A 24,108-nucleotide genomic window follows, 5' to 3' on the forward strand; every position below is an offset into this window, starting at 1 on the left:
TGCTCCAAGCTTTCTTCTTAGGTCATTGCAAGCTGTCCTACTTCTTCCCTCGTACACTTATGTTCTGTATACTTGGACTGCCTGCCTGTTCTCAAGTTTATTTCTCATCGTTATTTGGAAAGTACAGAACTTGAGAATGGTAAACAAAATTGACATTCTTTGTTATTTGGTAGGCAAGTAACTAATTTAAGACTTAAAATAGAGTGAAATTATTATAACAGTTGTAAGTGGTTGAGTGCCAATTTTGTGCTTTTAGCTACAGAAAAGAAAATCATTTTCTTACAAAACTGTGACTATACACTATTGGTAATAAAATATTCATGCTAATCATGTTCATAAGATTGTGACAGAAATGCTGATATTCTAATATCACCATTTCTTTCCCTATGGTGCTTAGTAAACCATGGAACTAGATACTAGTCTAGAGCACTTTTTTCTTTCTCGTATTATATTATAGGTCATTCTAATACTAATTGTAACTAAAAAGTAAGCATTTTCTAAAACTATTTCTATTACCAATGAAAAATTGTGTTGAGTGCTAATACTAATTATTTGTCAATGGTAACCTTTTGTTGAAAGAATTAATTCTTTTGTTCATACTAGGCAGGACAGAAACTGAACTGGCAAGAGAGATAGATAAATCTAAATTTCTGTAGCACTTTTTTCTCTCGATATAAATATTTAATTATGTAATGAGAAATTCTTATGAAAAATTGTGACATACAATGGGATTGATTCTCTGTAAGTAGGACACTAGTTTTGTATCTGAGAAAGAAATTAAAACTTTTAAAGTATTTTTAAGTGATGGATCTATTCTAGGCACTTTAAAATATTCCTTTAATTGTCACTGTACCCTACAAACTAGATATTATCATCCCTGGTTCACAGATGAGTAATTAAGGTGAAATAACTTACCCACAGCTGCACAGTTAATACTAGGAAGAGCCAGAGGTATGACACAGGGCTGATCCTAAAGCTCATGTCCTTTCCATCTTCTTAAAATAGGTCCCTCTGCTCATTCTTCAGGAGAAAATCAGCCTTGCGATATAATACCTACCACGAGAGCCTTGTGATTTGGTGGATAAGGATGTGGGATCTGGGGTTAAACTGAATTTGGAGCTCAATCCTATCACTCACTAATGCAAATTGTGTAATCTTGAACATTACTTGATGTCTTTGCATTTCAATTTCATCATCTGTAAAAAAGGGGTGATAAAAATAATATCCACTCAATAGTGTGGTTTGTCAGGACTAAATGAGGGAATACCCATAAAGCTCTCAATAAAGCGGTCAATACACAGTGTTCAATGGACATTTTCCAGGAGTTTGTTCTCCCTATAAAAGTTGGTCTTTTTGTGGGTAGAGAAAAGATGTATATGTTGTAAATTCCTTTCTTCTTAGCCACTTATGTCTGGCTGATTTGGAAATCAGTGCTTGTTTTAGATCCCTGCCAGATTTTACATGTTCATTTTTTTTCCTTTCATGGATCGTAGAAGATTAAAAATGCCCATAAATTCTTTGCTAATCCACCTTTTGAGAAGATTTTCCTTCTCTTGAATATATGCTAGACTTGGTGACTTTCCTGATAAATAGAATATTGCAGAGTGGGGCTTTTGAGGCTAAATAACAGGAAGTCTTACATCTTTGGTCCACATCTCTTTGAATGCTTCTCTGGGAGTCCTGAACCATCAAGTGAGAAGTCTGACTGCCTTGAAATCTCCATGTTGGAGATGTCATGTGTAGGCACTCTGGTCATCAGACCCAGCTAAGTCCAGTTTTCCCATCATCCCTGCCAAGGTGTCAGACATCTAAGGAAAGCTGTCTTGGACTCTCCAGACCAATCTGGATATTACTGAAGATGCTTAGTTGACAGAAGAATCTCCCAGCTGAGCCCTGCTTTAATTCCTGACCCCCAAAATTATGAGATATAATGAAATGGTTGTTGTTTTAAGCCACTACATTTTGGAGTAATTTGTTATACAGCACTGGATAACTGAAACATGCATTTATTTATTTTAAAAGAAACTTTTGTGCCCAAAACTGTTCTAGGTAGTGGGGAATGATGCATCTATGAACAACTTTAGCATGATCACTGGTCTCATGAAGGTTACTGTCTTAGCCAGGGTTCTCCAGAGAAACAGAACCAACAAGATAAGTATATAGAGATATGTGTTTATAAAAGGAGATTTATTATAGGAATTGGCTCACACAGTTACAGAGGTTGAGAAGTCCAACAATCTGCTGTTTGAAAGCTGAGGAACAAAGAAAGCCAGTGGTGGAATTTAGTCAGAGGCCAAAGACCTGAGAATTGGGGTATGTGTGAGGGAATGAGCAGATAGTGTAAATCCCAGTCTGAGTCAGAAATCTCAAGAACCAGGAACACCAATGTCCAAGTGTAAGAGAAAATGGATGCCTTAGCTTAAGCAGAGGAAGAAAATTCTCCCTTCCTTTGCCTTTTTATTCTATTCAGACCCTCAATAGATTGTATAATGCCCATTCACATTGGGGAGGGTCATCTGCTGTACTAAGATCACCAGTTCAAATGCAAATATTGCTAATACCTATTATTTGAATTAAAATTCCTTTAAGATTCAGTTAATATGTCTGATAAGAAAATATTTCTGGCTACTTGTATTCCTTTCCTTTGAGCCAAAATGATCCTATAGAATATGATCATTCATTCCCCTTATTCATCAGACTTAGCCCTAATTTTTTCTGTTCCCCCAATCAAATTCATCCTGAAACAATGAGGATTTCCAATATTGAGGATATTCAAAAAGATATATTGTCACTTTAATGAAAAGACCAAAAAAAAATGTTAAAAATATTTTTAACAGTAGTAGTGGCAAAGCCAGCATGGGTGCAGAGCCTCCCGAGGTGAGTCGTTTGAAAGAAACATCATTCATTTGGATGTTCAAGTAATGTGATATTTTTTAAAGAAACAATTACACTATGTTATCAACATGCCATGTTTTGTGGGTGTTCATGCATGTGAGCTTGATTTCATTTGTGTTCATCTTTTCAACTATTTTCCATGCTTCAGTGATTTCTTCAAATGTGTCTTCTACTTCAAATTTCTGATTGATCTCTTATCATTGATACCTCTGAATTTCCCCAAGCCATGAAATTCTGTTTATTCTATCTAGGCTTAGCTAATTTTCTCCTCTTCCCAAACATTTACTTCTCCTTTAATTTCTACTGAATGAATGGTATGGTGACCAGCTTGGCTGCCTAATGTAAAACTGTGGATGTCATCTTGGATACCTTCTGCTTTCTCAACACTCACAATGAATTTCTCATCAAATCTGGTTGATTCTACTTTAAAAATATATCTTGAATTTCCAGTAACCCTCCTCAATTACAATTGCCTTGATTCATAATTTTATGTCTCTTGCTAGACTACTGTCCCTTCTGCCTAGAATGCTGTTACTCACTTTGACTCCATGGTGAACATGTTTTTCAAAACTCAGTTTAACTCATCCCTTCTGTATTCCATAGCATCACGTTCATGCCCCTGAAGCAACCTTAAGCACATTGTAGTATTATTAATTTATATTGAGGTCTATCTTCAACTTTTTTTTATAGTTTAGTATAGACATGGCATTTTATTTATTCATTCAACAAGTATATATTAAACATGGGGCAGGCAGTCTGCTTGATCCTGCTGTACAAAACAGATAAGATCTCAGACCTTGTTGGTCATACAACACAGTGAAGGAGATAGATAATAAAATAAATAATTACAGTAAAGGGTAATGAAGATAATCATAGGTGGATGACAGGAGGCCATGACAGTATGTATTATAATTATATGGGATAAGAAAAATTTTTACCTGAGGCAGTAACATTTAATCTGAGACCTGAAAGATATGTTAGAGTCAGCCAGATTTAAGGATGAGAAGATAGGACTAGGAGGGAGCATAATTTCTTTCAGAGGAGATAACATATGCAAAGACCCAGAGGTCACAGAGTACTGATCAAAACCATTGAAGGTTTGCTTGATATTCTGTCTTATAGGAAAAAAAATTTTTTTAATGAAATCAAAGCCATTGAAGGGATTGGAAAAATACTGTAAAGCTATCAATAAATATTTATTGAATGAATAAAGTGTGGGGACATGAGTCCATCTATAATACTGAGTTTACTAAAGAACATTAAACTTTTTTGAGTTAAATTGTACAAAAAACTTTTAAATTTGTTTGTGAACTTCCCTATACTCTTAAACAGAAATCACCTAATTATACTTTTATTTGAAAATTTAAGCAAACCAGTAATAATTCCAGTTTGCATTGATGCAACAGCCATTTTTAGTTGTCTATTTCATATCCACTCTAATCTCTGCTCTCCCTTATTAAGAAAACCTCCTTTTCTTGGGGTTGCAAAATGCTCTATCTCAGGCAATTGACTGTGATTGCTCTAGAGTTGTAATATCTAATATACTAACCACTAGCCACATGTGGTTGCAGAGCATGTGAAATAAGGCTAGTCTGTGGCTGACTTCACCACCTGCTGATTGAAGAGCACCAAAGTCTTGAGCAAACATATTCGGTAGCCAGGTACTGGTTGTAGTAAGCCTTGGGCAAGACCCAGTGCTGTGTTGGCAGCTCTGACCCAGTGCAGTCCCAATGGTGGTGGCCATAGAAGTGCTGTGTCATCTCTCCCCCAGCCCCAGGCAGCTCAGTAGAGAGAGAGAAACTCTGGGAGAAAGTAAGGGAAGAAAACAAGAGTTTCTGTCTGGCAATCCAGATAATTCTTCCTGATCTTATCCAAGACCACCAAGGCAGTACCTCTGTAAGTCTGCAAGAACTACAGTGTTACTGGGCTTGGGGTGCCCCCTAATGCAGATAACAGCTGCAGTAACCAAAAACTTAGATAACAACAATTAAGTCCCTTTGAATACCTGGAAAGCCTTCCTTCCCAAGAAGGACAGGTACAAACAAGCCTAGACTGTGAAGATTACAATAAATATCTAACTCTTTAATGCCTGAACACTGACAAACATCCACAAGCATCAAGGCCATCCAGGCAAACATGACCGTACCAAACAAATGAAATATGTCACCAGGGGCCAGTCCTAGAGAGACAGATATGTAACCTTTCAGACAGAGAATTCAAAATAGCTGTTTTAAAGAAACTCAAAGAAATTCAAGATAACCCAGAGAAGGAATTTAGGATAAAAAGAATCAAGTAGAAATTCTGGAGTTGAAAAATGCAAACGACATACTGAAGAATGCATCAGAGTCTTTTGTATCAGGAATGATCAAGCAGAAGAAAGAACTAGTGAGCTTGGAGACAGGCTATTGGAAAATACACAGTCAGAGGAGACAAAAGAAAAATGAACAAGAAGGATGAATCACATATACGATATCTAGAAAATAGCCTCAAAAGGGCAAATCTAAGAGTTATTGGTTTTAAACAGGAGGTAGAGAGAGAGAAAGATTATTCAAAGGGATGGGTCAGGTATGGCGGCTCATCCCCCCTGTAAGCCTAGCACTTTGGGAGGCCAAGGTGGGTGGATCTCTTTAGGTCAGGAGTTCAAGACCAGCCTGGCCAACATAGTCAAACGCTGTCTCTACTAAAAATAAAAAATCAGCAGGGCATAGTGCCATGCACCTGTAATCCCAGCTACTCGGGAGGCTGAGGCAGGAGAATCCTTTGAAACTTGGAGGCGGAGGTTGCAGTGAGCCGAGATTGCACCACTGCACTCCAGCCTGGGTAACAGTTGAGCGAGACTCCATAAAAATAAATAAATAAATAAATAAATAAATAATTTAAAAATAAATAAATAAATAAAATAAATATATAAATAAAATGAAACATAAAGCATAAAACAAAGGGATAATAACTGAGGACTTCCCAAACCTAGAGAAATCAATATTCAAGTACAAGCAGTTTATAGAACACCAAGCAGATTTAACCCAAAGAAGACTACCTCAAGGCATTTAATAAACAAAGTTCCAAAGGTCAAAGTAAAGTCAGGATCCTAAAAGCAGCAAGAGAAAAGAAACAAATAACATAATGGAGCTCTAATAGGTCTGGCAGCAGACTTTTCAGTGGAAACTTTACAGGACAAAAGAGAATGACATGGTATATTTAAAGTGTTGAAGAAAAAACCTTTTACCTCACAATGTTATGCTGGTGAAAGTATCCTTCAAACATGAAGGAGAAATTATTTCCCAGACAAACAAAAACTGAGGGATTTGATCAACAACAGACCTGTCCTACAAGAGATGCCAAAAGGAATACTTCAATCAGAAAGAAGAAGGTGTTAATGAGCAATCAAAATCATTTGAAGGTACAAAACTCACTGGTAACAGTAAGTTCACAGAAAAACAGAGAATATTATAGCACTGTAATTGTAGTGTGTGAACTACTCATATTCTAGGTTGAAAGACAGAAAGATACCAATTAAGAATAATAACTTCAACAACTTTTCAAGACATAAACAGTACAGTAAGATATGAATAGAAACAACAAAGTAAAAAAAAAGAAGGGAGACCAAATTACAGTTTTTTATTAGTTTTCTTTTTACTTGTTTGTTTGTATGTTTATTCAATCAGTGTTAAGTTTGTCGTCAGTTTTAAATAATGGGTTATGTAATTTGCAAGCCTTGTAGTAACCTCAAATCTAAAAACATACAATTGATACACAAAAATTAAAAAGCAAGAAACTAAAACATATCACCAGAGAAAATCACCTTCACCATAAAGCAGTCAGAATGAAAGAGAAGACCACAAAACAAACAGATAACAAATAATAAAATGGCAGAAGTAAGTCCTTACTTATCACTACATTATTGATAATGTTGAACACAAATGGACTAAACTCTTAAACCAAAAGACATAGAGTGGCTGAACATATTTTTAAAATGACCCAGTGATCTGTTGCCTACAAGAAACACACTTCACTTACAAAGACACAGACTGAAAATAACGAGATGGAAAAAAAATTCTACACCAATGAAAACCAAAAAAGAAAAAAAGAGCAGGAGTAGCTATATGTATGTCAGACAAAATTGATTTCAAGACAAGAAATATTAAAAGAGGCAAAGAAGGTAATTATATAATGATAAAGGGGTCAATTCAGCAAGAGTATATAGCAATTATAAATATATATGTACTCAAACACTGGAGTACCAGATATATAAAGCAAATATTATTAGAGCTAATGGTAAAGAGACAGACCCTCAATACAATAATAGCTAGAGACTTTAACACTCCACTTTTGGCATTGAACAGATCATCCAGATAGAAAATCAATGAAGAAACACTGAACTTAATCTGCACTGTAGACCAAATGGACCTGATAGATATTTACAGAACATTTCATCCAAGAGCTGCAGAATATACATTCTTCTTAGCATATGGATCATTCTCAATAATAAACCATATGTTAGGCCTCAAAACAATTCTTAAAACATTAAAAAAATTGAAATAATATCAGGTATTTTCTATGACCACAATGGAATAAAACTAGAAATCAATAACAGGAGGAATTTTGGAAACTATACAAACATATGGAAATTAAACAATAGGTTCCTGAATGACCAGTGGGTTAATGAAAAGATTAAGAAGGAGATTAAAACATTTCTTGAAGCAAATTATAATGGTAGCACAACATTCCAAAACCTATGGGAAACAGCAAAAGCAGTACTAAGAGGGTAGTTTATAGCTATAAGTGCCTACATCAGAAAATAAGAAGAAAAACTTCAAATAAGCAACCTAACAATACATCTTAAAGAATTATAAAAGCCAGAGCAAACCAAACCCAAAGTTAGTAGTAGAAAATAAATACAGATCAGAGCAGCAATACATAAAATTGAAGTGAAGAAAACAATACAAAAGATCAAAGAAACAAAAACTTTTTTGAAAAGATAAACAAAATGGACAAACTTTTAGCCAGAATAAGAAAAAAGAAAGACCCAAATAAATCAGAAATTAAGAAAGAAAACATTGCTATCAGTACCACAGACATTCAAAGGATCATTAGAGGTTACTATGAACAACTATATGTCAACAAATTGGAAAACGTAGAAGTGGATAAATTCCTAGACACACACAACCTACACAGATTGAACCATGAAGAAATCCAAAAGCAATAACGTGTAACAAGATCAAAGTCATAATAAAAAGTCTACCAGCCAAAAGTCTGGAGACAATGCCTTTACTGCTGAATTTTACCAAACACTTAAAGAGGAACTAATGCCATTCCTAATAAGAGTATTCCAAAAAAAGAGGCAGAGGGAATACTTCCACATTCACTCTATGAGGACAGTATTACCCTGATACCAAAACCAGACAAAGACACATTGAAAAAAAGAAAATAATAATAAAGGCCAATATTTCTGATGGGCATTGATGCAAAAATCTTCAACAAAATACTAGGAAACTGAATTCAATAACACATTAAAACAATCATTTATCATGAGCAAGTGGGATTTATCCCAGGGATGCAAGAATGGTTCAATGTCTGCAAATCAATGAATGTGATAAATCATATTAACAGAATGAAGAACAAAAACCATATGATCATTTCAATTGATTCCAAAAAAGCATTTACTAAAAATCAACATCTCTTCATGAAAAAACTGGGTACAGAAGGAACATACTTCAATATAATAAAATCCATATTTGACAGACCTACAGCTAGTATCACAATGAATCGGAAAAAATGAAAACCTTTCCCCTAAGATCTGGAATATGACAAGAATGCCCATTTTCACCACTATTATTCAACATATACTGGAAGTTCTAGCTAGAGCAATCAGAAGAGATAAAGAAATAAGTGGCATTCAAATTGGAAAGGAATAAGTCAAATTATCCTTGTTTGCAGATGATATGATTTTGCATCTATGGAAAAACCTAAAGACTCCATTAAAAAGTATTAGATCTGATAAACAAATTCAGTCAAATGGCAGGATACAAAATCAACATACAAAAATCAGTAGCACTTCTATATGCCTACAGCAAACTGAAAAAGAAATAAAAAAGCAATCCCATTTACAATACCTACAAATAAAGTTGAATACCCAGGAATTCAACTTAACCAATGAAGTGAAAGTTCACTACAATGAAAACTATAAAATATCGATGCAAGAAATTGAAGAAGATGGAAAAAAATGGAAAGATATTCCATGTTCATGGATTGGAAGAATATTGTTAAAATGTTCATACTACCTAAAGCAATCTAGAGATTCAATGCAATCCCTATCAAAATACCAATGGCACTTTTCACAGAAATACGAAAAATAATCCTAAAATTTATATGGAATCACAAAAGACCTAGAATAGCCAAAGCTATCCTGAGCAAACAGAACAAAACTGGAGGAATCATGTTACCTGACTTCAAGTTAAACTACAGAACTATTATAACCAAAACAGCATGGTGCTGCCTTAAAAATGGACACATAAACCAATGGAACAGATTAAAGAACCCAGAAATAGATCCTTACATATATGGTGAACTCATTTTTTACAAAGATGTCAGGAACCTACATTGGGGAGAGGACAGTCTCTTCAATAAATGGTGCTGGGAAAACTAGATATCCATATACAGATGTAAAAACCAGATCTCTCTCTCTCACTATATACAAAAAATCAAATCAAAATGGATTACAGACTTAAATCTAAGGCCTCAAACTATGAAACTACTGCAAGAAAATATTTGAGAAACTTTCCAGGGCATTGGATAGGGCATAGATTTCTTGAGTAATATCCCACAAGCATAGGCAATCAAAGCACAAATGGACAAATGGGATCACATCAAGTTAAAAAGCTTCTGCATGGCAAAGGAAACAATCAACAAAGTGAAGATACAACTCACAGAATGGGAGAACATGTCTGCAAACTATCTGTCTGACAAGAGATTCATAACCAGAATATATAAGAAACTGAAACAACTTAGTGGAAAAAAATAATAATCCAATTAAAAAATGGCAAAAGATCTGAATACACATTTCTCAAAAGAAGAGAGAAATGGCAAACAGTTATATGAAAAAGTGCTCAACATCATTGATCATCAGAGAAATGCAAATCAAAACTACAATGAGATATCACGTCACCCCAGTTAAAATGGCTTTTACCCAAGGCAATAACAAATCCTGGTGAGGATAAAGAGAAAGGGGAACTTTTGTACATTGTTAGTGGGAATGCAAATTAGTACAGCCACCATGGAAAACAACATAGAAGTTCTTCTAAAAACTAAAAATAGCGCTATCATATGATCTAGCAATCCCACTGCTAGATATATCCCTCAAATAAAGGAAATAAGTATATTGAAAAGATATTTGCACTCTCATGGTTATTCCAGCACTATTCACAATAGCCAAGATTTGGAAGCAACCTAACCAACAGGTGAACAGATAATAAAAATATGGTACATATATATAATACAGTACTATTCAGCTATTAAAAATGAGATCCTGTCATTTGCAACAACACGGACAGAACTGGAGGTCATCATGTTAAGTGAAATAAGTCAGTCACAGAAAGACAAACTTTGCATGTTCTGACTTATTTGTGGGACCTAAAAATTAAAACAATTGAACTTGTGGAAATAGCAGAATGATGGTTACCAGAGGCTACGAAAAGTAGTGGGGTTTGGGTGGGGGCAAAGAAGTATGGTTAATAGGTACAAAAAGTAGTTGGAAAGAATGAATAAGGTCTAGTATCACGATAGGGTGACTATAGTCAATAACAATTTAATTGTACAATTTAAAATAAAGAGCATAAGTAGATTGTTTGTAACACAAAGGATGAATGCTGGAGGTGATGAATACCTCATTTACTCTGATGTGATTATTACACATTGTATGCCTGTATCAAATTATCCCATATACCCCATAAATATAATACACCCTACTATGTACCCATAAAAATTAAAAATTAAAAAAAGAAAGCAAAAGAAAGAAATAAGGCTAGTCTGAAATGATATGTTGTAAGTATAAAATATACACTGGAGTGCAAAAACTATAAAAAGTAAAATATGTTATTAATAACTTTTATATTATTTGCTTGTTGAAATAATATTATAAATGTTAGATTAAAATATATTATGAAAATTAATTCACCTGTTTCATTTTACTTAAAAAATACCTACTACTAAATTACATATGTGGTTTACATAACACATGTATTAGGAAGCACTGAATTAGGCCATTCAAAACAATCCTGCTTTTCTTTTCCCTTTCTCAGCTTCCCTCAAAGGTAAGGATGACCATGGAATCTGATTCTGGTCAATGAGACCTGAACAAAATTCTGCTATGTGTGTTCTGGGAAAGTTTTGTTTTGTTTTGTTTTGTTTTTAACCCCTGGTAAGGAGTGAAACTGCATTACGCTTTTGCTTTCCAGCTTCTTTCCCCCATTGAATTGTGGAGATAATAGCAAGTGGACACATGGGTTATTAAAAATATTTTAAAAACATTTTTAATGATTTAATATTTTTGGGATCAAGGCTAATAGAATCACATAGATTTTTGTCTTTGACAATATTTATTCATTGCTACTATATAAGAAAAATGGCATCCTATTTATGTAAACTACTATTGGTTCTGCATTCTATTTCTTATAGCCAGACAAGTTATTAACTAATACAATTGTATCTAATAATAATAATCCACCTCCGGGTGGATTAGATTGTGTGGAACCGTTATGCCTGTTCTCAGCACCCTCTGACTGCTATGTATTTACATTTGCTTTTTAAACAATAATTTTTTAAAATTATCTTTTGTTGGGTACAGTATTCTATAAATGCCAATTAGATCAAGTTGGTTTATAGTGTTGTTCAAGTCTTCCCTATTTGCACTGCTTTTATCCATTAATTTGATTAATGATTGAAAGGGAGATGTCAAAATCTCCAGCTGTAATTGTGATTTGACTACTCTCCTTGGAGCTCTATCAGTTTTTTGTTTCATGTATTTTGAAGTTTTGTTATCAGGTACATAAAAGTTTGGTGTGGTTATATCCTCCTGATTAATCAATGCCTTTTCTTATTATGAAATGAACTTCTTTATCTCTGATAATATTTTTGTTCTAAAAAATCTACTTTGTCTAATATTAATATAGCCACTTCAGCCTTTTTTTTTTTTAAAGTGTTATCATGGTGTATCTTTTCCTATTGTTTTACTTTTACTTTTAACCTATTTATGTTTTTTATATTTAAAGTGGGTTTCCGTAAACAAGTGGTTGGATTCTGCTGTTGTACTCAAACTGACCGTCTTGGCTGCTAACTTAGGATGTTTAGGACATTTACATTTAATGTGATTATTGGTATGGTTGGGTTTAAATCTGCCTTGTAACTATTTCAATTTTCTTCATCTGTTTTCCACTTCTCTTTTTCCTTTTTTGGTTTGTTTTTATTTTATGTTGAATATTATTTTATGCTTTCATTTTATCTCATTTGTTGTTTATATTACCTTAACTCAGGAAGACCACAAATCTCTACTTGTTTCTCTCCCACTGGGTCATGACCTAGAAACTTTTTTAGCTGGTAAGCTGGGCAATAACAGGGCTCAACTCATTTGTCTCTTGTCTCTCAGAAATCACTGCCTTTCATTGCCTGGTGTTTAATGTCTTATAAACCATTCTCATATACTTTGTCTGATTTTTGAACGGTTTCAGGTGGGAGGGTAAATCTGGTCTGTGTTACTCCATTTTCACTGGAAGTAGAAGTCTCCTTCATTATCTTTTTGATATAAGATTGATTACATACAAAAAATTGATATGTAAATAATGAAATGTAATGTAAGTATCTGCTTATTTTACTTTTTCTGCTACCTCTCTTCTTTTCAAGCGGTGTGTGAGCTTTCACTTGTAACGATTCAATTGTTTCTTCTCTTTCTTTCATATACCACCACCAAACAAGTCAGATGTTCTGCAATTCCCACTTTAAAAATATACCCCAAATTTATCACATCTACCGTCAATGCTTCCCAGGTTAAGCTACCATCATCTCTGGAAACTACTGCAACAGTCACTTGTTTCCTGCATCTATCCCTCAGCTCTCCCAGTCTGTACCCAAATATCAACTAATTTTTTTCTTATTTTTAAAATTATACTATAATTTATAGTGATAAACACATATATTTAATATATCATTCTGAGAGTTTTAACAAGGGCAGATATAAATATTTCTATCATTTCAGAAATTTCTCTCATGGCCCTTTTTAGTCAGTTCTCACTCCACCCAAAGAGACAATGACTGTTCTGATTTCTATTAGATTAGTTTTACTTTTTCTAGAATCACTAATTATGTATTATTTTGTGTCTGGTTTCTTTAACTCAGTATAATTTTTTTAGATTCATTCATATGGTTGTGTGTATTGATTGTGTTTCTTCATATTTTTGAGTACTAATCCATTGTACAACTACACAATAATTCTTTTATCATTCTTTTATTAGTGAATACCTAGGCTGTTCTCAGTCTTTGGCCATTATAAAGTTGCTATTAATGTTTGTATAAAAGTGTTTCTGTGAACATATGCTTTTATTTCTCCTGAGTAAATATCTAGAAGTAGAAATTCTAGGTCATTGGGTAGGTATATGTTTAACTTCATAAGAAACCACCAAGCCAATTTAGAAAGTGATTGTACCATTTTACTCTTCCATTGATGATTTATGAGGGTACAGACCATTTCATATTCTTTGCAACATTGGATATTGTCAGTCTTTTTCAGTTTAGCCATTCTAATAGGTATGTAGTGCAATCTAATTTTAAGTTTCATTGCTTGATTAACGATGTTGAATCCTTTTTTATGTGCTTATTGGCTATTCATAATAGCCAATAAAGTCTTAATAAAGTCTCTTTTCAAATCTTTTGCTCATTTAAAAAAAGGATGTGTGGTGTCTTTTTATTATTGAGTTGTAGAAGTTTCTTACAGAGTCTAAATACAAGTATTTTCTTAGATATATTTTGCAAATATTTTCTCCCAATCTGTAGCTTGCTTATTCTTGGTTGGTGTCCTTTGACAAGCACAGGTTTTTGATTTTGTTGAAGACCAATTTATCCAATTTTTATTTTATGATTGTATTTTCTGTGTTGTGCTACAAAATTCTTGCCTATCCCATGTCATACAAATATTCTGCTATGTTTTCTTCCAGAAACTTTATAGCATTAGTTTACATATGGGTATTTGATCCATCTTGAATACAGTTTTGCATATGATATGAGGTAGGTTTAAGATTTATTTATTTCCATAGAGATATGCAATTGTTCCAGCAACATTTTTTAAAAAGAATTTTGTTCCTTCACTGAATTGTTTTTGATGCCTTGGTCAAAAATCAGTTGACCAGGTAATTGTGGCTTTATTTGACTCTCTATTCTGTTCCGCTGGTATATTTGTATATCCCTACATTGATGCTACACTCTTTTGACCACTGTTGCGTCATAGTAAGTCTTGAAATCAATTAATGTAACTTCCTCAATTTTTTATCTCATTTTTCAAGATCGTTTTAGCTAGTTTAGGTTGTTTGCATTTCTATACACATTTTTGAATCAGCTTGTCAATTATTTTTCTTTTTTTGAGACAAGGTCTTGCTCTGCAACCCAGGCTAGAGTGCAGTGGTACAGTCACAGCTCACTGTAGCCTTGACTTCCCAGGTTCAAGGGATCTTCCCACCTCAGCCTCCCTAGTAGTTGAGACCACAGGCACATACCATCACACCTGGCTAATTTTTATATTTTTTGTAGAGACAGGGTTTCACAATGTTGCCCAGGCTGGTCTTGAACTCCTAGACTCAAGTGATCCACCCACCTCAGCCTCCCAAAGTGTTGGGATTACAGGCATGAGCCATGGCACCTGGCAGCTTGTCAATCTTTATTTTAAAAAAAATTCCCTGGAATTTTGATTCAGATTACATTTAGTCTATTGATTAAATTTGGGGAAAATTGCCAGTTTAACAATATTGAGTTGTCCAATTCATGAAGATAGCTTATTTCTTTACTTATTTAGGTTTAATTTCTCTCAAAAATGAGTTTTAGTTTTCCATGGGGAGGTCTTATACAACAACTATTAAATTTCTCTGTATTTTATATATTTTTGTTACTATTATAAATGGTATATTTAAATATTCTTATTTTTAATGTTTATTACTAATATATAGAAATGCTATTAGTTTTTTGAACACTGATATATCACGTGAACTTGCTTAATTCATTTCTGGCTCTAGTAGCTTTATTTATTTATTTATTTTTCAGATTCCATAGGATTGTCTATATACACAATAATGCTGTGGCAAATGAAGACCGTTTTACTTTTTCCTTTTCAAAATGTATGCTTTTTTTTTTTCCTTGACTTATCACAGTGGCTAGAATCTATAGTACCTTGCTGAATAGAAGTAGCAAAAACGAACATCCTTGCTTTTCTCTCAATCTTAGGGCAAAAGCTTTTAGCCTTTTATCATTAAGTATGATGGTAGCTTATATTGCTGGACTTATTTATAATTACATATTGCAGGATTTGATTTGTCAATATTTTCACAGAATCATTTTTATCTTCATTCATGAAGGCTATTACCTGTACTTTTATTTTCTTGTGAAGGTCTTGTCTGATTTTGAAATCAGGGTTATTCTGGCTTCATAAAATGGTCTCTGAATTATTCTTTCTTCCTTTGTTTTCTGGAAGAGTCTATGTAACATCAGTGCTATCATTTTTTTAATGTTTGATGGAATTTACCAGTGAAGAATCACAAGTCTTAATTGCCTCAGTAGCCCTCAAATTCATTCTCTTTTTCCTCTATCTAGCAAAAGACTATGTTCAATGTTTGGGTTCCACTTTCCTGTGCTGGGTTGAGAAAGTGCCCTCAGACAGAAAGCTAGGGAGAATGGAGGGTTTACTTTGTGTTTTCCTGCACTCAAAGATTATAGCCATGCAGGCCTGATTGTCCAATGCCTGGAAACCTTTGCTTCATATTTTGTCCAGTTTTATGGTTATGTATGGCTGAAGCATAAAGCCAGTGGCTGCTTTTTCTATAATGGTCAGAACTGAAGGTTTAGAGTGATGTTTTGTAATGAAAAACACATTGTGTTAGTCTTTGGCTCCAAACTCACCATCCAAGTGGAGTGCCATCTTATTGCAAGCAAAATTCAAATTTTTTTTCTGTGGTCAACAAGACCACACATGAGCTGGCCCCCTACTACCTATCTCATCTACTACCATCCTTCCCCTCACTTTGCTCTAGCCATGCTGGCCTTCCTGCTATTCTTTAACACACCAAGTTTTTCCACTTGTTTGTTCTGCCTGTAAAGCTATTCCCCAAGATGCTCCCATGATTTACTCACTCACTTTATTCGTGTTTCAGTTCAAATGTTACCTCCACAGTGAGGCCTTCCCTGAACACTATGACAGAGAACTTGTGCACAATTTTCATACTCTATCATCTGATCATGCTTTACATACATTCATAAGTCGTAGCGCTTTTTGAACGTATAGTAGACATTTTCCATTTACAACTTTCTGTTGCAACTTTTCAACTGTATTTTTGTAGCTCAAAACAGCCATAGACAATATTTAAATAAATGGATGTGGCTAAGTTCTAATACAATTTTATTTTCAAATAAAAGCGAGCTGTAGTTTGCCAGCTCTTGGTCCAGACAGTCAATACATTGTCTTTGACTTACACATATATGACCTAAAGTTATCTCATATGTAAAAATGATTTTTTTTTTTTTTTTTTTTTTTACCTGAGAGTCTTGCTCTGTCACCCAGGCTGGAGTGCAGTGGCATAATCTCGGCTCACTGCAAGCTCTGCCTCCCAGGTTTGCACCATTCTCCTGCCTCAGCCTCCCAAGTAGCTGGGACTACAGGCAGGCACCACCACGCCCAGCTAATTTCTTTGTATTTTTAGTGGAGATGGGGTTTCACTGTGTTAGCCAGGATGGTCTCCATCTCCTGACCTCGTGATTCACCTGCCTTGGCCTCCCAAAATGCTGGGATTACAGGTGTGAGCCACCATGCCCGGTCAAAAATGATCTTTTTTATAAGCACGGTAGCTTATCCACCATGGTTACTGACATCCCTGGTACAATCTCCAGACCTCCTGTAGTTTCTACTGCAGAAATTCTGTACTTAAAAAAAAAAACATATATATCTATATATAGTTTTTCTTTTATTCATGCCTCAGTCCTATGGTAGAAAAATACTTCAAGCTTTTCAAAAGACTTTAAAGGTAAGGTTAGAAATACATCACTCACATTTTGAAATTCTATGGATATATCAATTAGCAATGCTTTCAGCTGCAAGTAACAGAAAACCAGACCAACAATGACTTAATCATCAGTACACTTTTTGTTTTCTTAAAGAAATGCTGGAGGTAGGTGGCAGTTCAGTGACTTAATGAGGATCTCGGACTTTTTCATTCTTCTATTCCACCAATCTCAGCTTGTTGGCTTTTGTTTTCAAACTTAAAGCCTCAGGAGGACAAGATGGCTGCCACAGCTTCAAGCATTGTTTCCTTACACAGTGTGCAAAGCAGAAGGGGAGGGAAAGGATCAGAAGACCTTCTCCTTACATCCCCTCTCTTTTATCGTTAAAGAAAATCTTTATCAGAAACCTCCTGGCAGACTTGTTGCTTCTTACTGAGATAAACTAGGTCACTTACCTCTGCTTAGGTCAATCACATGGACAAGGAAATGGAGGTTCTATGACTACTTTAGCTGAGGGGATGACAAACTAAGGTCTGTGAAACAAACCCAGCCTTGGGCCTGTTTCTATAAATAAAGTTTTATTGGAACGCAGCCATAACCATTCATATTTATATTGTCTATGGCTGTTTTTGTGCTGCAAAAGTAAAGTTGATTAGTTGTGACAGAGGCATATTTACTACCTGGCTCTTTACAGAAAAACTTCACTGTCCTCTGACTTTGACTATAATTCATGCCCTAAGTCTAGCCACAAAATTAGGACTCTTTAAACAACAACAACAAAAAATTAGGAGTGGCTCTTAGGAAGGCAACTAATAGTGACCTCTATTATTGTTTATAGTCATTTATATGGTACACTAATGCAATTTTTAACAAATGGCTAACAGATGTACTTTTTGAAAACTCTTTTTCAAATTCTCAGTTTGGGCCCTTCACCCCTTGTTCCTGTTGTCATTCTCCCCAAATCTTAATAACATCCCTAATGTCTGATCTCATCTCTCAAAACTTCCTTTCAGCCTTTAGGAATTTAAGAGGAATTCATCAGTGTTGAAGGCTCTGGAGGGAGTATAGTGTAGGATTCAATTATTGAGTAAAACTGAATTTCAAACTTTTTCATTCTGCAACATATGATAAGGGTGCCTCCCTGCTTTGCACAACTCTCTGTAGATTTCCTTCCCTGGCAGGGCACTGTGGGCTTGGCTAGTGTTTTCCATGGGTCTGAGTTGATCTCCTCAGAGCTGAGGGAGAACACTGGAAAAAAGTGTCCTTTAGAGATTTAGAGATATTGATAAGCAATTAGAAGATATGACACCAAATGCTGGTTAAGAAGATATGTCAATCTTTTAGAAAGTTTGAAGCAGATGAAAGGAGTTGCTGGAGGAATTTTCTGAGCTCCATCAAGTTCAGAACTTTGTGCGCTGCTTGGGTTGTAGCCAGTTATAGGAGCCTATGAGAGTACACAGTTTTTTCTTTTTTAAAAATATATATATCACCACACAATTTCCTACTCCCTTACCCTCCCCAATCCTACAGCTTTTCATCTAGATATAACAACAGACGTGTTTAAAAATAGAGGCACTGGGAGAGGAACAAGGGTCTGGGATGTGAAGGAGACAGTTTTACTTTTGTTCAACAGCCACTAGAAATTAGTTTCAACTTTTCAGATCTAAACTTATTGAGAGGTTTAACCTGCAGCTTGATGAAAAATTCAACCAGTGTGCAATTTTGGAATACAGAATATCTGTGAGTGAGGACACACAGAACTTCTGTGATCCATTTTGTGGCTGAAACTTTGATTCAAAGAAGAGATAGTCCAGGCCGGGTGCAGTGGCTCATGCCTGTAATCCTAGCACTTTGGGAGGCCGAGGCGGTTGGATCACCTGAGGTCAGGAGTTCGAGACCAGCCTAGCCAACATGATGAAACCCCATCTCTACTAAAAAAAAAACCAGAAAAAATTAGCCAGGCATGATGGTGGGCGCCTGTAATCCCAGCTACTAGGGAGGCTGAGGCAGGAGAATCGCTTGAACCTGGGAGGCGGAGTTTGCAGTGAGCTGAGATCGCCCCATTGCACTCCAGCCTGGGCAACAAGAGTGAAACTCCATCAAAAAAAAAAGAGAGACACTGAGTTTGTGTCTCTAATTGTGCCTCCCCTTTCTTGGGAATAATAGCCCTGTAGGGCAGGGAAGGATAAATAAGAGCTTCTAGGGTTTAACTTAAAAATCAGACTATTTAAGCCCCTGGACCTCTAAGCCCTCCCATGTCCCCTTGCTCATGCTCTCTCTACTTGGCTGTCAAAGATCTGCTCCTGCTGCACTGTCACTCTCCACTCTCCTCCCCCTGCTCAATTGGCTTCCGTCTATCCACCCTCCTCTCACTGCAGCTGCTACCACTGCTGCTCTCAGAGAGGTGTGGAGGGGTTTCCTCCCCACCAGTGCTCACAGCTCTGTTTTAGGATCCCACTGTTAGTCTGCCTCTTAGCTTACAGGCATCCTGCCAAAGAATCTGAAGCATTTCCTAAAGGACGGGTAGAAGCGAATTTGAGTGACACAATCATATGTCTCCCTAAACGTTTTCTTCTTCCTTATTAATACTAGGTATAAATAGGATTCTATGCATCTTGACCTTATCCTACTTCAAGTGGGATCTAAAGAAAAGGGCATCTTCCCTTTTCTTTTGGTGGAAGGGTATTCACTGTGGTTTCATAGGTTTTCTATTTCAATATTTCTCTCAAGAGGACTAGCAGGAGTGTGTTGAGACCCGGCTACCCTGATGATCCTGTGGGCACTGACCTGTACTCTGCATTCTCTGAGCCTGGCACCCCCGACCATTGCCACTCCTGTCCCAAGTCTGTTCCCTGCCTCCCAGGTGATGAACAATGCCCTCTTCCAATGGCCCTCTGCCTTGATGTTGCTCCCCTGCCACCAAATCCTTACTTCTATGGCCCTTAGTGCCAACTTTGTGTCTTGAAAGAGTCATACCAAGTACACCATTAAACCAGTGAAGATGAAGAAGTCTGGGGGTGAAGATCACACAGGCCAGATCCGGGTGCATGGTATTGGCAGGGGCCACAAGCAACATTATTGCATGATTGACTTTTGTGTTTCTGGCCTGAGGAAGAGACCAAATCAGGACCCTTTGAGGAGAAGGTTATCCAAGTCCACTGTGATCCCTGTAGGTCAACAGACATAGCTCTGGCTGCTGGGGCAGCCAGAAACACTGGATCATCGCCATAGAAAACAAGCAGGCTGGAGATACCATCCTGAACTCTAACCACATAGGCCGAATGGCAGTTGCTGCTCAGGAAGGGGATGTGCATCCACTTGGGACTCTGCCTTTGGCGACCCTCATCAACAGCATGGAAAGTGAGTGAGGCCAGGGTGCCCAGTATATCCGAGCTGCAGGGACGTGAGGTGTGCTACTGTGGAAGGTGAATGGCACAGCCATTATCCAGCTGCCCTCTAAGAGGCAGATGCAGGTGCTGGAAACATGCATAGCAACAGTAGGCTAAGTATCCAACACTGATCATAACAAACAGGTCACTGGCAGGGCAGGTCACAACCACTGACTGGGCAAGAAGCCTTCCAGTGGGCTATGGCACCGCAAGGGGTGCTGGGCTGGCCGAAAGATTTGGCCACTACCATTCATGAAGAGTTATGTGAAACTGCCTTCTGCTGCTGCCCAAAGCTGATATACCTGTACTGTAATATTATGCCCCCCTCCCCTGAAAAAGAAAAAAAAAGAGCACTAGCAGGTTCCTGAGCAGCTGGAAATCTTAGAAACTTGTTGTTTTACCCCAAGTTTCCAATAGGAGTATAGTGATTAGATTCTCCTTCTTCCCATCTTTTCTCTTTCATTGGCCCTCAAGGCACTTAAAATAAAGCCATTAATATTTCATGTTAAACCTTGGTTTTTGTCATGCTCACTTCAGCAGCACATATACTAAAATTGGAATGGTACAGAGAAGATTAGTATGGATGACATGCAAATTCGTGAAGTGTTATATTTTTAAAAGAATGAAATGCTGTCATTTACAGCAACATGGAGAAGCCTGGAGGGCAATATGTTAAGTGAAATAAGCCAGGCACAGAAAGACAAACATTACATACTTTCATTCATTTTTGAAATCTAAAAAAGTTGTTCTCGTTGAAGCAGAGAAGAGAATAGTGGTTACCAGAGGATGGGGAGGGTAGGAAGGAGATGATCAGAGTGGTGGTCAAGTGTACACATTTACAGTTAGATAGGAGGAATAAGTTCTCAAGTTCTTTTGCATACTAGATGAGATGACAAGTAGCTAAAAGAGAGGTTTTTGAATGTTCTTATCACAAAGAAGTGATAAACGTTAACAGTGATGGCCATGTTAATTACCCTGATTTGGTCATTACACAATGTATACACGTGCAATCAAAACATTACATTGTATCTCATAAATATATGCAATTAATATGCATCAATTAAATTTTATGCATAATTAGTATGCATAATTTAAAACTTAAAAAAAAACTTGTTGTTTATGCTATTGAAAACATAGTTCTATGCATTTCCTAAAATGCCACCTATGTCCTTCCTATTCAGAGCCTCTTGGCTTTAACACATATTGGCCAACTTGGGACCACAGAGGAGGAGCTAAAACATGAGGGATTGGTTTAGGAGGTGGGGGAGACCCAATGTTCATGGCTCTGGGATTCATTCATTTGTTCTGTTATTGGACTTTTAAAAAATAATTTCAACTTTTATTTTAAATTCAGGGTGTATATGCTCAGGTTTATTACATGGGTATATTTATGCTGAGGTTTGAGGTATGATTGATCCCATCATCTAGGTACTGAGCATAGTACCCAATAGTTAGTTTTTCAACATTTGTCCCCCTCCCTCTGTCCCTACCCTCTCTAGTGGTCCTCAGTGTCTAACAGTAAACATTTGCTATGTCTAAGATTACATGTTAATGATACTGGAGATTACACATGTGCAATAAGCATAGCTAATGCTTCAAACAGTAGAGAGAAGGGAATAATTTATATAAAACAGAGGATCTGGAATAAAATCTATGCACTTAAATTATAAATTTGGAAATTTTCCCTAAGGAGATGATATTTGAAGTTTTACAAGAGGCATTCATTCATTTAATCATCAAAAATTTGTTAAGTACCAATGTAGTAAACACTTCTAGGTGCTACAATAATAAAATACGAGTGAATGGGAATGGGGAGTTATTTGTTAATGACTCTAGCATTTCAGTTTTATAAGATAAAGAGTTCGGGAGATGGATGGTGATGGTGATTGCACAACAATATAACTGTTTGCTTTGCTTTGTTTTGTTTTGTTTTGTTTTGTTTTGTTTTTGAGATGTAATCTCGCTCTGTTGCCCAGGCTGGAGTGCAGTGGCATGATCTCGGCTCATTGCAACCTCTGCCTCCTGGGTTCAAGTGATTCTCGTACCCCAGCCTCCTGAGTAGCTGTGATTACAGGCAACGGCCACCATACCCGGCTATTTTTTTTTTTTTTTTTAGTATTTTTAGTAGAGAGGAGGTTTCACCATGTTAGCAGGCTGGTTTTGAACTGACCTCAAGTGATCCTCTCACCTCAGCCTCCCAAAGTGCTAGGATTACAGGCATGAGCCACTGCACCCAGCCACAACTGTTCTTAATATCACTGAACTGTACATTAAAAATGGTTAAGATAGTATATCTTATATTTAAGCACAATAAAAATTGAAAACAAAACAATAACAAAATAGATAAATGAATAAATAATGTAAAAACATGAGTAAACAAAAAAAGACCTTTGCCCTCTTTGGAGATCATAACCTAGCAGGGGGCAATAGACATTATATATTATATTATTTATACATTAGAAAGTCATGAATGCTAGAGGAAATGTAGGGGGATTAGGCATCCAGAGGTCAGTTGCTATTTTAAATAGAATTATCAGAGTAGGCCTCTTACTCTCTGACCAAAGACTTGGAGATGATGCAATTAGTGACATAAATATCTGGGTTCCAAAGCAGTGAAAACATCCAGTGCCAAAATCCTTAGGTAGGAGCATGACTGACATGTTCTAGGGATGTCAAGGAGGCCAGTGTGGGTGGGACATGGTGGGGGCAGGGAGAGAGAGGTAGGAGTTAAGATTACAGTGGTAAAGGGAAGGCAGATCATATGGGTTCTGGAGATCATTGGAAGGACTTTGGTTTCTACTCTGAGAGAAATGGGAACCATTGCAAAGTTTTAAAAAGCAGAATGGACGATGTGACATATTTTAAAAGGATAATTATTTACCGAGAATAGACTCAAGGGAAGAAGCAGGGTACCTGCTTAGGAGGCTGTTGTATCAGTCTTTGGGTGAAAGATGGTGGTGGCTTGGACTAGAGCAGTAGCAGTATCCGTGGTGGGAAATGGTTAGATTTTTACATATTTTAAAGGTAGAGCCAACAGAGTTTCCTAAAGAATTAGAGGTAAGGTGGAAAAAAGAAAAGTCAAAGATGACTCTGAAGTTTTTGACTTGAGCACCTGGACTGTTGGAGTGCCATGATGGGAGAGGCTTTGAGTGAGCGGTTTTTTTAGGGGGAAGATCAGGAGTTCATTTTTGAACACATTGAGTTAGCTCTGTTATTGCAATTTGGTTTTTTAAGTTGCACAATTGAGGGCCATGGAAAACATGAGTCAATGGTATAGTATCTTTCACATAGTATTGGCTCAGAGTAGGCGTGTCCTTCAGATGTGGAAGAAAAAAGAGGATGTAAGATTGTAAGAGCTCTTCGCTGACTCATGTTTTTCATGACTGTCACTTGTGCAACTTAAGAAAATTAACTGTAATCATAACAGAGCTAACAATACTGAGCTGTTACTGTGAACAAATAGATGACATGTTAACTTACGCTAATGTGTGTAATTGAAGGAAATGTTAAATTGCAGTTAGAGGGTAGTGCAGTTAGAGAGATAGTTAGAGTGAGGTTCCCATCCAAGTTCATGGAATCT

At 36.3% G+C, this 24,108-nt stretch overlaps 2 pseudogenes; both read left to right on the forward strand.

Annotated features, from left to right (window-relative positions):
* The first annotated feature begins 19,906 nt into the window (after nt 1-19,906).
* On the forward strand, nt 19,907-20,825 carry LOC102141692 (large ribosomal subunit protein uL2m pseudogene; annotated as a pseudogene).
* Nucleotides 20,826-21,052: 227 nt separating this feature from the next.
* Nucleotides 21,053-21,146, forward strand: LOC123567750 (U6 spliceosomal RNA; annotated as a pseudogene).
* Nucleotides 21,147-24,108: the final 2,962 nt, after the last annotated feature.

This window comes from Macaca fascicularis, chromosome 11, assembly GCF_037993035.2.
Source record: "Macaca fascicularis isolate 582-1 chromosome 11, T2T-MFA8v1.1".
NCBI classification, from domain to species: domain Eukaryota; kingdom Metazoa; phylum Chordata; class Mammalia; order Primates; family Cercopithecidae; genus Macaca; species Macaca fascicularis.